We start from the raw sequence: 14,112 nt of genomic DNA, 5'->3' as shown, positions 1-14,112 counted from the left end.
GCAAAATTTCAATACAATAATATAGTAGTAATTTTTTATTTTATTTTACAAATCATTTCATGATACCATAGCATTAAACTCAAAAAGTTAGCAAGCGTTTATTTTTTTTTTGAGTAACATAACTATGTACATATCGAAAACAGTAAATATCACCTTCCTTTACAATAATTTCCTCTTTACCATACGAAATTATAACTCACCTTAGAATCAGAAAATATTACATGAAATATATATATATATATAATAATGTTTTTCTAAAAGGTACTAGGAGGCTAGCTAAATTATTTGCCACTAGGCTATACTTTTATTAATTAATCAAAAGGAGCTTAGCCTTTTCTTAAAAAGGGTAGGAGTAGTTTCATCTAATGGATGTACAAATTTGCAATTTGGACATGTTGGTGAAGATTTTGACATCATTACTAACATATGACATTTTTTGCAAACTGCAGTGACCATTTCTTGTTGATCAACATCAAATGTTAGCCATGAAGGTGAACGATTGATTAAACCTTTAGACTCACAATTATCTTTTTTCATGAGGTGATTTGAGCTGTTGCTAACAAAATTGTCATCAATTTGGTTGGTTTTTTCTGGTGATTGACATGATGGTAATAAGTTGAGTTCTAGGTCTAAACTCATATGCACTTGATGTGTTGGTTGTGGTGGTTCAGGATCACTTAGTCTTGGATCACTTGATGTCCTCTTTTGTGTTCTCGTGTTGTAGAAATAAATATGTCCAGACTGCATTTATAAAATAATAAAAGAATTTAAAAATTAATAGCGGATTCAGAATTTCTATTCAGATGAGTTAAAATATAGAAAATGACTATATGAAAAACTTAAAAGAAAATTTAACATAAGATATATATATGAATATTTTTTTAACCTAGCTACACACAGTAATTTTGAATGTACAAATAAGATCGTATACTCTACTTTTCATAATATTTTATGTTTTGAGGCATGATTGGATGGACTTATTTTATGTGACCTTTTAAGAATAAATCATTGGGATCCCAAATTCTGACTTTTTTTTAATGGTTGTTATTATTTTGATTTAAAATCTAATGGTTGAATTTATTTTAATTTTTCAAATTTTTAGCTTATACACTTTCAATAAATTCATCCAAATATGCTCAAAAGTCTTTAACCAATTTAATAGTATTCCTTGAAAGAAAAACACATCAACAGTATGATTTTTTTGGTCAAAGACACTTAAAAGTATGATCTAACGATTAATAAAGTGAGTGAAAATTCCATAAGATAAAAGATTTGAAATGTCATGGAAGTGATTTCCAAAATTTTAGTAGGCAAAGTAATCCTATAACGAAACAAAACATTTTTTTCTGAAACACAATTGCCTCTCTTATGTCAAGAGAATTCAAAAAAAAATTATTTTCAGAAACGACAACAACACCATCATTATACATATAAAAAAGAAATTAACATACCTTAATATCAAGACATCTTTGCCACTCCAAAGGCAGAGGAGTCTCAGGATTCAATTGTGTACCAAACAAAGTTGTAACTTTTTTTGCTTTAATTTGTGGCTTTATTTCATCACAAGACAATTGATCATCTTCCCATTTTCTCTTCTTACACAAATCTTCCATAACATTTCTTTGTTTTGGAATTTGACTTATTTTATGAAAAGACACCATGATGACTTACAAATTGTTTTATTTTTTGATTGTTGAGATAATTATAAAATGTTGTGGAAGATTATATAGGGGGTGGGAAGTAAGTGCAATATAGAATCTAAAAGGGCAAAAATTTAAAATGTGGAAGTAGAAAGGGTCCCATTATTTCTGTATGACGTGCTGTTCAAGTGAGAAGTAAATTGAATTAAATTGGAGTTGGGACTTTGCAATTACTATACACCTCCAACCTGCTATTTAAAGCTAAGTAGGTAGTACTAACTAACTCTTTTTTTCTCTATGGTCAAATCTACACTCTTTCTCATACATGCACTAATTTATATTTATTAGCTTTTGCCATCATATATTATCATCACTTTACTTTAATGTAAACCTTGGCTAGACCACAAAATTCTTGTTTATGTCATTTTTTATTATTATTATTATTATACAAAAGAAATGTAGAGTTTTCTTTGAGTTGATAAGTTTTAAGTGATTTGGAGTAGATTTTATAAGTGAGTAGTTATTTGTTTGAATGAAAGTATTGAAACTATACATTAATTTTTCTGTTTCACTTCTCGAGAGTTGGTTTAATTGAGTTTCGGAGATAAATTAGATTAGATTAAATTAATTTTTGTGAAATTACAATTTAGATATTACTTTTTCTATTTCATATTAATTTTAATTGAATTTTAGAGGCAATATACGTTTATTAAGAAAAATATTGAAGGACATAATTCAAATTATAATTTCCACTATTGCCCATTGTGAAATTATAAATATAACTTTGCAAGAACTACAATTTATCTCCTTTAAATCATATTAAGTGAATTGTTGGGACTTTTTTCATAATACAAAATAAGTAAATTACTCAAAGTTTAAGAAAACTGTTGGGACTTCTTTTCTTCATATTTATCCTTCAGTCAGTGAGGTTTTTAAATATAATAGTTTGAAAATAATCAAAAGAATAATAGTGAAAAATAATGTGTAATTTATGGTAAAACATTTTTTTCCTTATGGGGTGTGTTAAACCACAACAATTCAATTAATATTAGACTAAATAGAGTAAAAAACTATACAAAAATACAATATATTATAATTCTCATATCATTATGGGTAAAAAAAGTTATCTTAAAATGTTGATCAAAATTTAAATAATTTCAGAGCTAAATTACTTGAACTATCATTCTCTTCCTACTTTCAAGTTTTAAATTTACATTAAGTTAAATATTTAAAAGTTACACGTAAAAGTATAATATATTGCAATTCTTCTTATATCACTTAACATGCTGAGTAATTATTTTACTTTCGAAAAATAAAACATGACACGTATTTTGAACGGAATAAAGTAGATTGCACTCATGTCACTATCCCTATACTTGATTGTTGGTGTTGTATTAATAAGTGAGCGATGTAATATATCATGGTGTGTATAGCAAGCTGCCATTAATGCCAATTACTTTAGAATGGATGGGGAAAAGGAACTTGCAAAATGTTCATTCATGAGATATTTATCCCTTCAGTATGGGATATATAACTTTTTTAAGGAAGATCTTCCATAAAATCCTTTATCTTTAGTCCATTCATAAAACTTTTTTTTTCTTTTATTTCTATTGGAACTTGTAATTAAGAAATTAACTATAGGTTTCGATTGGTTTATGGACTCATTTATGCATATATTATTATGCACGTAGGGGCGGATCCAGAATATTGGACAGGGCTTTTTTGGAAACACAATAATTTTTGTCTGAATTTTATATTTTATTTATATTGAGAAATGAGAATTAGTTAAGAATATAAAAAATTATTATAATAATAAAGAAGCTATTAATAAAAGGAGTTGTTTGTCCAATTATAATTGCATATTGGTTTATTTTATTGGGGTAGAAGATAATTGATGATCAACATCTATTAGGTTTCGAATGAGTGAGTTGAGCTCAATTTCAAAATGTTAAAATAGGTTAACTTAATAAATAAGTGTGTTATATATTGATCTGCTGAAACAAGTTGAATTAAAATGAGCTAAAAATCAAAACATTATAATTCAATCTGTTCAATTCTTACTTAGTTTTAAATTAAAAGTTTGTTTTATCAAATAAATGTAATTTTAAAAAAATTCAGACAAAGTTTCTTAGTGGTCAATTGGCATTGCATATTAGTGTAGTTTTAAAATGAGTTTAAATTATTTGAGTTCAAAATGAGCCCGGTTAATAAAATATGCAGGTTATTAAGAGGTGAGTTTAAAATCTGTTTGATTTATTATATTTTGAAATGTTTTAGTAAAACTTTTGACGAAAAGTTTAATAATTTCCAAATTGGTGATATATACAACTACCCATTGAAATAAAGTTGCACCTTATCTTGCATATAATAATTGATATACTGTTACGTCTATATTAGCTATATAAAATTTAATAAGACCAAACAATTAAACACATATTTTTGTTATATGATGAGATCAATCAATTAAACATTTTTAATGTAATGTAACCAAACGACCCCAAATGATACATCTTCCACCAACACAATTAAAAGCAGATATACGTCATAGTTTTTCCTTCCAAAGGAAGCCTATAGACAAAAGATTAGCTGTAGAGTTATTGTATTTAGACACATCGGTCGTGACGTTAATATAGATTGTTCGTAATATCTGTATTAGAGTTTGACTATTTCAGATTCGTGTCATGTAAAGCCTCGTTATCGAGATTGTTTTCATAGCCAGAGCTCAAATTTGAGATTTCGAATTGAGAGAGGAGCGGTCTTATCCACTACACCACGTCCTTTCGTGATGGACAAGGGGGTTATGAAATTGTCTAGAAAATTATAAAATGGTCCTTTTTATTTTTGGAAGTAATTAATTCCAAAATAGTAATCACTTAATAATTAATTGGGCAATTTTGGTTTCCATTAAATATCTATCAAACTCTAATTGTTAAATATAACTGAAATTGTGAAATAATTTTAAACTAGATACATCAAAAAATTTTATTAAGATTTTCAGATACTACAACAAACGCACAAAAAAATAAAGGACCAAAAATAACATAAAGATAACAAAATTTATACTTTCAAATTTTAGTTCCAGCTAAATATTATCTATTTTTAAAAAACTCTCATTATTAAATTTAACAGTCATAATTGGTAAGTATTCGTTATAGACTGATAAAACGCTCATTTTTTATAATTTTAAAAGACTAAAACAATTCAAATTGATACTTCAATTTTAAACGATTATTTTGAATCTACTATAAAATAAAATAAATTTTTAAAAACTATAGTTTCATCATTTTATCTGAAATTGTCATTAAATAATAAGTCCGTATACAGTTAGAGTTGAAGAAGGGCGTTGAAATATAGCTTGAGAAACTTTAAATAGGGGTTGGTCATTATAACTCATAACTCCTACTATTTTTCCCTTTCAGTTTTGCTTCTTCAGTATTTCAAAAATAAAATTTTATTTTTATTTATTATTTTTAATATATTAAAAAACATTATTTCATTTTCAATACTAGTTACATATTTTCTTTTTCACAGCATAAAATTATGTATCAATAATAATACATAATATGGTGAATACTTCTATTAATTGGTATTTTTAAAAAGAATTTAAATTATAGATAAGTAAAAGTGAAAGTAAAAGAGTAAAAACTTTAAAGTCTCTTCAACGGTTCAACCATTGAAAACGCAAAATAAATATCACAAAAGTTTATATCATGAGTTTGCTGATTTTTCTAGAGTACTATAGAATCGTTGTAAAGTCATTTCTATTTAGTTGTTTATAAATTTGTGGAATTTAATATTTTTTACGTCTCATAATAATTGTTATTATTCTTTTTTTCGTCCAATTTAATTTGTTGTATTGCATTTTCGAAAGTCAATTTGACTAATTTCTAAAATTAAATTAGATTATATTAATATGATATTTCAAACAAAAAATTTAGATACTCAAAAACTATATGAAAAGTAAATAATTGCAATTTTTTGCGTATAAATATGATGAAAAAATACATCTTAAATGTTAGTCAAAATTCTTATAGTTTGACTCTAAAAATTGAAACTGTGACAATTAAAAGTGGATGGAAGAATTATATTATACTATTATTTTAAAGTAATTTGTTTACTTTATAAAAATTATCCTTCTGTTTATAGTTTCTCAAGAATATGCATAAAATAAATATTGGATAAATATTATTAGATAGAGAGAATTTGATTTAGCAGATTTATTAGAACAATCGATTTCTTTAGTTGTAGTTGGAAAATAGAATCTACTTGGTATGATCGATTTTAGTCATCATGCTTATTAAAAAGAGAGTATTTATTATTTTAGAAAATTAAGAAAAAAATTAGAAAAAATTATTTAATCACACAAACATTTCTATTATATTTGTTAATTATTTGTATGATTTGAAATAATTATACATTGTCTTACTAATCAATAATTTTATATAAAATTTCAAGTCAGATACATTTAAATACATATATTTTTGCAATTAAATACTACATAAGAAGAGAGTTAAGTGAAATAGAAGATGAGTGAGATAGAAAGAATATGCATTCCAAATACATGTGAATCATACTACACATAATTAAATTCTAAATTAGTGAAATTTGCTTTGCTCAACAAATAATTAAAAAAATTCACTTTCATCTTTATTCTAATTAATAATAAATACTAATAAATGTAGAAAGAGATTAATAAAAAGAAATATTAATTGAGGTCAAAGAATAAATATAAACAATTTAGTTAAATTATCCCTTAAATAAAAGGCGTGCAATCAGTCATATTTTACTTACAGGAAGTCAACGTACTTTCTTTATGCATCTATAATTTGAAGTCCTATGATTATTGAAATTCATAAGATAAAAAAATTTTATCATCCATATTTTCAACGTATTGCTTGCATTTTATTTTTTTAAAAATTAATAAATAAACTAACAATTTTCGAATCCATTGAAACTACACATAATCTATTATGTGTGTGCTTTTAATGGTTCACAACGGCCCTCAACCATTTTTAAACATCCAGCATTTTAATGAGTCATGAATAAGTATCACCCCCCCCCCACACACACACACCCCACCCCGTCTCACATTGTCTCATCACTTCAAATAAAACCATTTTCCTTCGACTTAGCAACGAAGATTTATGGTGAAGTGATAAGTATACTTTCATCTTTAATTAGATATCTTAAATTTAACATCTATGAGTATATAAGTTGTCTTCATTAAGAATCGCTTTTACTCAATGTGAAATTTTCCAACATGAATTCAAATTTAATCGAATTTCAATGCGGATATTAAACTGAAAATTAAAAACTGAATCCCCCTCAACATTGGTTGTCTATGTTTTGCATACAATATTTCTTTTTCTATATATTTACATGTTACTATAACTTAACATGATGATATAAGATGATCTTCATACATATCGTTTGCGTGATTAACCAAATTATTGGTATTTTCTCTCAAATAATACAATCTCTCCTCCATTTCGATCATCCAACACTTTTCACTTTTGACATTACTTAAGAGAAATCTTTCCATAAATATCTAATCCAATTCACCGTTTATTTTCCCATACATACACTATGTTCTCATGTGCGTGAAGAAGGGTAAGTTTGATCGAGAATCACGCATTAAATTTTTATTTTTTTGAAATTTATATATTTGTAAATTAAATATTATATGTCACAATAATGACAGTCCAAAATATTATATGAAAAACTTATGATCAAAAATAAATTTATTTGAATTTTGAAATTAGAAATATATCTCAAAAATCGAACACATGAAGTGTATATATATATTGGTATTCTATACGAATTTAGGAGGGTGAACAAATATGCACAAGCACTAAAATAAAATACCTATGGAACATCGAAAAAGTGAACAATAAAGTGCTTATTTATTAGTAGTACGTTGGATGAGTATAAGGTTTAATTAATTCCAATACATAATTTAAGAATATTACACATCCATGCAATGAATGGAACGTAGAAAAGGAGGAAACAACAAGTGATTTGAATGTTGAGTAGGCATCTTCTAATGAGGGAACATTGAAAAAACCATGCATGGCTCATTATGGTTAGCCCATAATCTCGATTCAATGGACGTACGTACGTAACCTATTTACATTTATGCATATTCACCAACCACATTCATTGACGAAATTTACTCCTACTTCACAAAAAAAGCAAAACAAGCCCATTAGTTTTGTGAACGCATTTAAGCTCACATTTGACCAGAGATAAAGGAAGTATAGATGGATGAGTATGCATATTAAAAGAGATATGATCAAAAATGAAGTAATTAATATATATTCGGGGTAAGGTCTGAGTGGCTAACGTGAAGAATAAGATGAAGAAAGTAAAATTGAGATGGTCTAGACACGTGAATATTATTAGAGTGGGTAAAAGTCTCACATTGATTGGGGAATTGATTAATGATTTCATTTATACGGACATGGTGTTAGGACCGAAAATAAATAGGTGTAAATGCGAAAGCTAGCAAAGCAAACATCGAAAGTTCACGAGTAAGAAGACAAAGAGAAATATACCAAAAGACACAAAGATTCAACGTGGTTCGGTCAATCGACCTACGTCCACAAAGGAGATGAACAATCCACTATAAATATGAGAGTATAAATTACAGAGAGAAACAACCTCAACCAATTCACTCTAAATACATAGGAGGTTCACACAAGTGATGACGTATCAAGCTTGTGACCCATAAATTCTCTCCCTAACCAAAACTCTCAAAGCTTTTAAGTCTATATTGTGAATGCTAATTAAGTTAGAAGGAAAATGTCTCTATTTATAAAATTCTAAACCTTTTCCTACCAGAAAAAGAATTAGTCAATCCAAAACCTTCTCCTAAAAGAAAAAATTTATTTATGGTAAGAAATTAGGACAAATAAAACCCCAATACTTGAACGATCTTCTCCTCATGAGCTAGCTTTTAGTGTTGAATTTGACCTAGGTGCCATATTTTTTTACATGGTAGGAGAGCCAGGTCTATTTCCCGCCAGGTCCATTTCCCGTTTGGATCTGGAGTCCACACTGCAGTTGAGCCTGTGCACGCAGGAGGATGTTCGAGTGGGTTAAAGTCTCATATTGATTGAGAATTTGACCGGTGATCATCTTATATGAATTTGGACAATCCCCTCATTAAACAATATTTAGAGTTGAGTTAAGCTCATATATGACATCACAAACCTCCAACTTAATGATAATATGACCCTTATAAATAGGAAAAAATAATTATTTTACTAATTATTCGTCAAATAAATTTAAATAAATAAAAATAATCAAAAAGAATAATAATTAAATTTAAATTTTCAAAAAGAATTACTTTTAAATTAATAAGTCAAGTGACATAACCAAAAAAAAAAGATACTAGAGGAAGAATAATTAAGTAAAAAAGTAAACAAAAAGAGAAGTCAAGCAAGAAAAGGAGACATTAAATAGGGAAGTTTTAATTATGATATGTGTTTCCACGGAGTCTTTAAAATTTAAAATAGTTAAATTTTAATATAAATATCAGCTAAAAAATAAAATAAAATTTGTGTTTGCAGATTGTCCATTTCTTAAAAAATAAAGTAATACTAATTAATATAATTTTTATTACAATATTTACATTAATTGATATATAATTTTAAAATTTGAAAAAAATGAACAATTAATGTTTTTTTAAAAATATAATCTTAATATATAAAATTAAATGAGAAGGAAAAAGAGGGGGTTGTATTAAATTAAATGTAGTAGGCAGCTGCGTTACATTAAATCATATTGAATTCACTTAAATGCAAATTAAATTGAATAGAAAGAGCAAATGCATAATGCATTTAAACACCTCGCTTTCTACAAAATTAATTATCTACTTTAATTTGCTGAGAGTACCGCCGGCCTCTTTTTAATGCTTCTCAACCTCTTCCTTCCTTCATTTACAAATTACAACTACCATCCTCTTATAACCAACAATTCTCGTACTTTTTTCTTCGTTCATTTTTACTCGTTTATCATAGTTTTTGATATGATATTTTTCTCAAAAATAATATAACGATAATTTTATTATTTTATTTATCTAATAGTTTACTTGTCATGTTTCGCTTCTCAAAAATTAAATTACATGAACTTTGATCAAATATGAGGATGATTGTGACTTACAATGTTCTTTGTGTATAGTTATCGAATATCTAGATTAGAAATTAAAAATATTGAATTAATCAAATTCAATTTAACTTTGAAATTTAATCAACTTGACTGTCGTAAAGAAAAATGTGACAAATAAAAATGAACAGATTGAGTACATGTGTTTTTTTAATTTAATAAATTCAATGTTTTGATGATTAGCGTAAAATATATGTAAATATTTTAAGTTATCTCTTAATTTTTCAAACCGAATAAGTATATATAAATATCTATTTTTAATATAGTTGACAAGTAGACAATGATGGAGTCATGTGGGTGGTATAAAAGTTGTGGAAAATTTCTATTAAAGAGTATTAATCTTAATCAATTTTTTATAATTTTACAATAACATGAGATCGTGTCACAATTTTTTAATTACATATTATAATATATACATATAAGCACGCAATTGTGAAGGACCAGAGACTACCCTTGGAAAACACAAGCTTGATCACGGTGGGTCGATTAGAAGTTGATTCAAAATTGAAAAATTTAATTTATGAGAATTGTATACAATTAATATGAGGAGTAATAATTAATAAGTTTATAGTTAAATGTTTAGAGATATTAACAAAAAGTATTGGATTATGGTGAATCCTGGACTAACCACTCTGGACCTGCCACTTGGATCGACATTAATAATTGCTATTTTATTATTTATTTTTATTTGTCCATAGTATTACTTGTTACACCACTTATATGTGGTTGAATAATATAATAATTTCATTATATCACTTTTTAAATATAATAAATTTAATGTTTAGAAAAAATGAAACTATTACATTTAATACAAGAGTAAATTAAATATAAAGTGATAAATTATTTTATGATTTCTCAAGCTGAATAAATGAAAATAATCATCTAATTTTAGTATAGTGGATGAATAAAAATGACAAAATGAATATTAACCTTTTTTCAAAAATTTTAACCAATGAAAAGCTAATTATTTCCTTTGTTTCTAAATACTCTATTCGTCCTTTATTATTTATTTACTGCACTAAAAATAATTGTCCAATAATATTTGTACAATTTAAAAAATCAAAAGATAATTCATGTTTTTGTGTCTATTTTATCTTTGCTAATAAGTATCATTATTTATCATTTAATTGATAACGTGTATTCAAAGGGTAATGTAGTATAATGATTCCTATTTATTATTTTTTAATTATGTCTAATTAATAATAAATAACTATTATTGAATCGAGAGAGTACTTTTATATACTTATTAAAATTGTCTAAAATATTTGTCATTTTAAAAAATCACTAATATGACATTAATGTGGTGCAAATGTAGTATAATGATCCCTATTATTTATTATTTTTTAATTATGTCAAATTAATAATAAATAACTATTATTAAAATGAGAGAGTACTTCTATATACTTATTAAAATTGTCTAAAATATTTGTCATTTTAAAAAATCACGAATATGACATTAATGTGGTGCAGAGAAATAAGTACATTAAACTGATAGGAATAATTACAATAAATAAAGAGTCAAATTATCCTTTACTTAAATAAGTTTTTTTTTTTTTTTAAAAGAGGCGTAAAAAAACATGATAAATATTTACAAAGGAAGGAAACAATAATCTTAATTTAGGAATGATTTGTTAGTGTCATGAACAAAGAAGCCTATACCATCAAATTTTAGACTAGTGATCGTTATTAGTGGGAGGAAATAGGTGAAAATAAGTCATTTTTAACACGTTATTATCATTTTTTTGTGATAACATATTAAAAAACAATAAATTGTTATTGATAACCAATAATATAAAATAATAGGAGTAATAATCAACAATAAGCTAGAAAAAGACCAAATAGAGGGAATATGAAAACAACAAACATAATTTTTAAATATATTCATAAGAACCGGAAAAACATAATTTTAAAATAAGATGTTTTCTCAATTTAAAAGAATATAAAGCTTCTAAAACGGGAGTAATATATAATTGAAAGCAAAATACAAATTTATCAATATAAAATGCCTAAAAATGAGGAATTTTACTCGATCGTAATCCATATTTAAATTATTAAAAATCTAAATAAATATTAAACACTAAATTAGAAATTAAATAAAAAAAAACATATTATATATATAAAAAAATACGAACAACTAATGAGTGGTGAGGTAATTAGATAATTGAAAAAGCTTTATTGCAGTGTACTTTTTAGCCGTGGACAAATAATTACAACCGTTAAATTGGCTTAAAATTTTGGCTATAGATTCATCAGTTAGCGTAGAAAAATAACTTAGATCAGATTCAGATGGTAACTTGACAATTCTTTCATCGTACGTACATTATTTAATTTATAACTTTCTCACTCTAATAAATATTTCTGCAAATGTGTAAGAAGATAAAGATCTAGTTTCAGATTATTTCTTAAAAAATGTCTAATAAGATAATATTATTATATATGAGTTAATAAGAATATCATAATAAAATATTTTATATTAATTGTAGTATTTTAAAGATGTGCGTATTGACAGTGAACAAATAAATGCCAATAGAAAAAATATTTAAAATTTATGTCATGTCTTTGACCATTGGATCCATGTAAATTATGAAGTTTAATGGCCAAACAAAAGGTCGAAATTGTGAAACTTATTTGAGTAGCTATTTATATTTATGAGTTCCAAATTGATTATCGCATTAATATTTTGTGGGACTATACGTCATTTATTGGAATTTTGAAAGCCGAGAAAAGCGGTCAAATGGCAATTTCATGCATTTAATTCTTTTTTTTAGAGCTTTATATTATTTTATCAGTTGATTATCATTTGTCATGATTTTTATTTTTAGAATTAAATTATAAAAATTTTGATTGTAAAATGTATTTTTTTATTGTATTAATATGTAAAAAAACATTACAATCTATAGTATTTTTCATATGATTTTTGAATATCTAAATTTTTTGTTAAAATATCGAATTAATATATTCTGATTTAACTTTAAAAATTAGTTAAATTAACTTAAAAAAAATAGAAAATAACAAATAAAAATTGATGGAAGGAGTATTATATATTGCTGGGCCACATTTTTTAATGAAAAATTATCAAAAAACTCTTCTTCTAATATGAACTCACCTGCTCATGGCTGCTCCTTAAATAGTTTGATTATACAGGCGATTTTAATATTTAAATTAGGAAAAAAAAGGTTTGATAAATCTTTTAATTTTGTGATGTAGGATTATTTTATCTTTGCAGTAAAAATGATTCATGTATATTATTATTATTATTTTATGAATGACTCATATATATATATATTTATAGAATTTAATATTTTTTAATTAAAAAATAATTCATGTAAAAGTATATTTGATATTTCTCACATGTTTTTTTTGTTAATTAAATGACTCATTTAAATTTATTACTTTTTTGTAAATTTATTATAGATGTCCTAATTTTATGTACATCTATAAAAGTTTTTTAATTAAATGACTCATTTAAATTTATTACTTTTTTGTAAATTTATTATAGATGTCCTAATTTTATGTACATCTATAAAAGTTAAGAGATTGTTTGACATTGTTGTTAAAAATGCTTATCTCGAGAAACACTTTTTAAAAATTGCTCTTCGTTAAAAAATCAATTTGTGCTTGATAAATTCAGTTGGAAGTGTTTTTGATAATAATTTTTTAATTAAAAAATATTTTTGAAAGTCAAATTACGAAAAATAACAAATATCAATATACTTTTAATATAAAATTATTTTATGGAAAAAATTATTTTAAATATCTAATACAAAAAATTTAATTATATTTTTATTTTAATTAAAATGTACGTATTTAAATTTTTAATTAATACTGTACCTAGATTATATTGTTGTCCCTAGATTATATTGTTGAAAATATTGAAAAGATGAATATTTGTTACCTATATAATTTGGATTCAATCTTTAACCATCATCCTTTTTTTATTATAATACTCTAAAAAAATCAAACTAAAATAAAATAATACGTAATTAAGAAGAGAAAAAAATGTTATTTATTACTTTGTTTTTGGAGAGCTGAAATATTGAATTATTATTTTTTCTCACTCTTTTTTTAATTCTATAACAATTTTGTTGTTACCTTTATTTATTATCACGCATATATATAAAATATAAAAAATAATGTAAAAACAATAAAAAAGATATTATATAAAAGTAAATAATAAGAATCTTGAATGAAACGTTATTAAATTTATGAAATATGTTAACTAAGACGAAATTTCACAAAAAATCACTATAATATAATTAATTAAGCTCCTTAACTATAGTTTATATTTTTACGTGTTATATTTAAA

Source organism: Solanum lycopersicum, chromosome 4, assembly GCF_036512215.1.
Source record: "Solanum lycopersicum chromosome 4, SLM_r2.1".
NCBI classification, from domain to species: Eukaryota; Viridiplantae; Streptophyta; class Magnoliopsida; order Solanales; family Solanaceae; genus Solanum; species Solanum lycopersicum.
Note: the sequence above shows the minus strand (reverse complement) of the source record.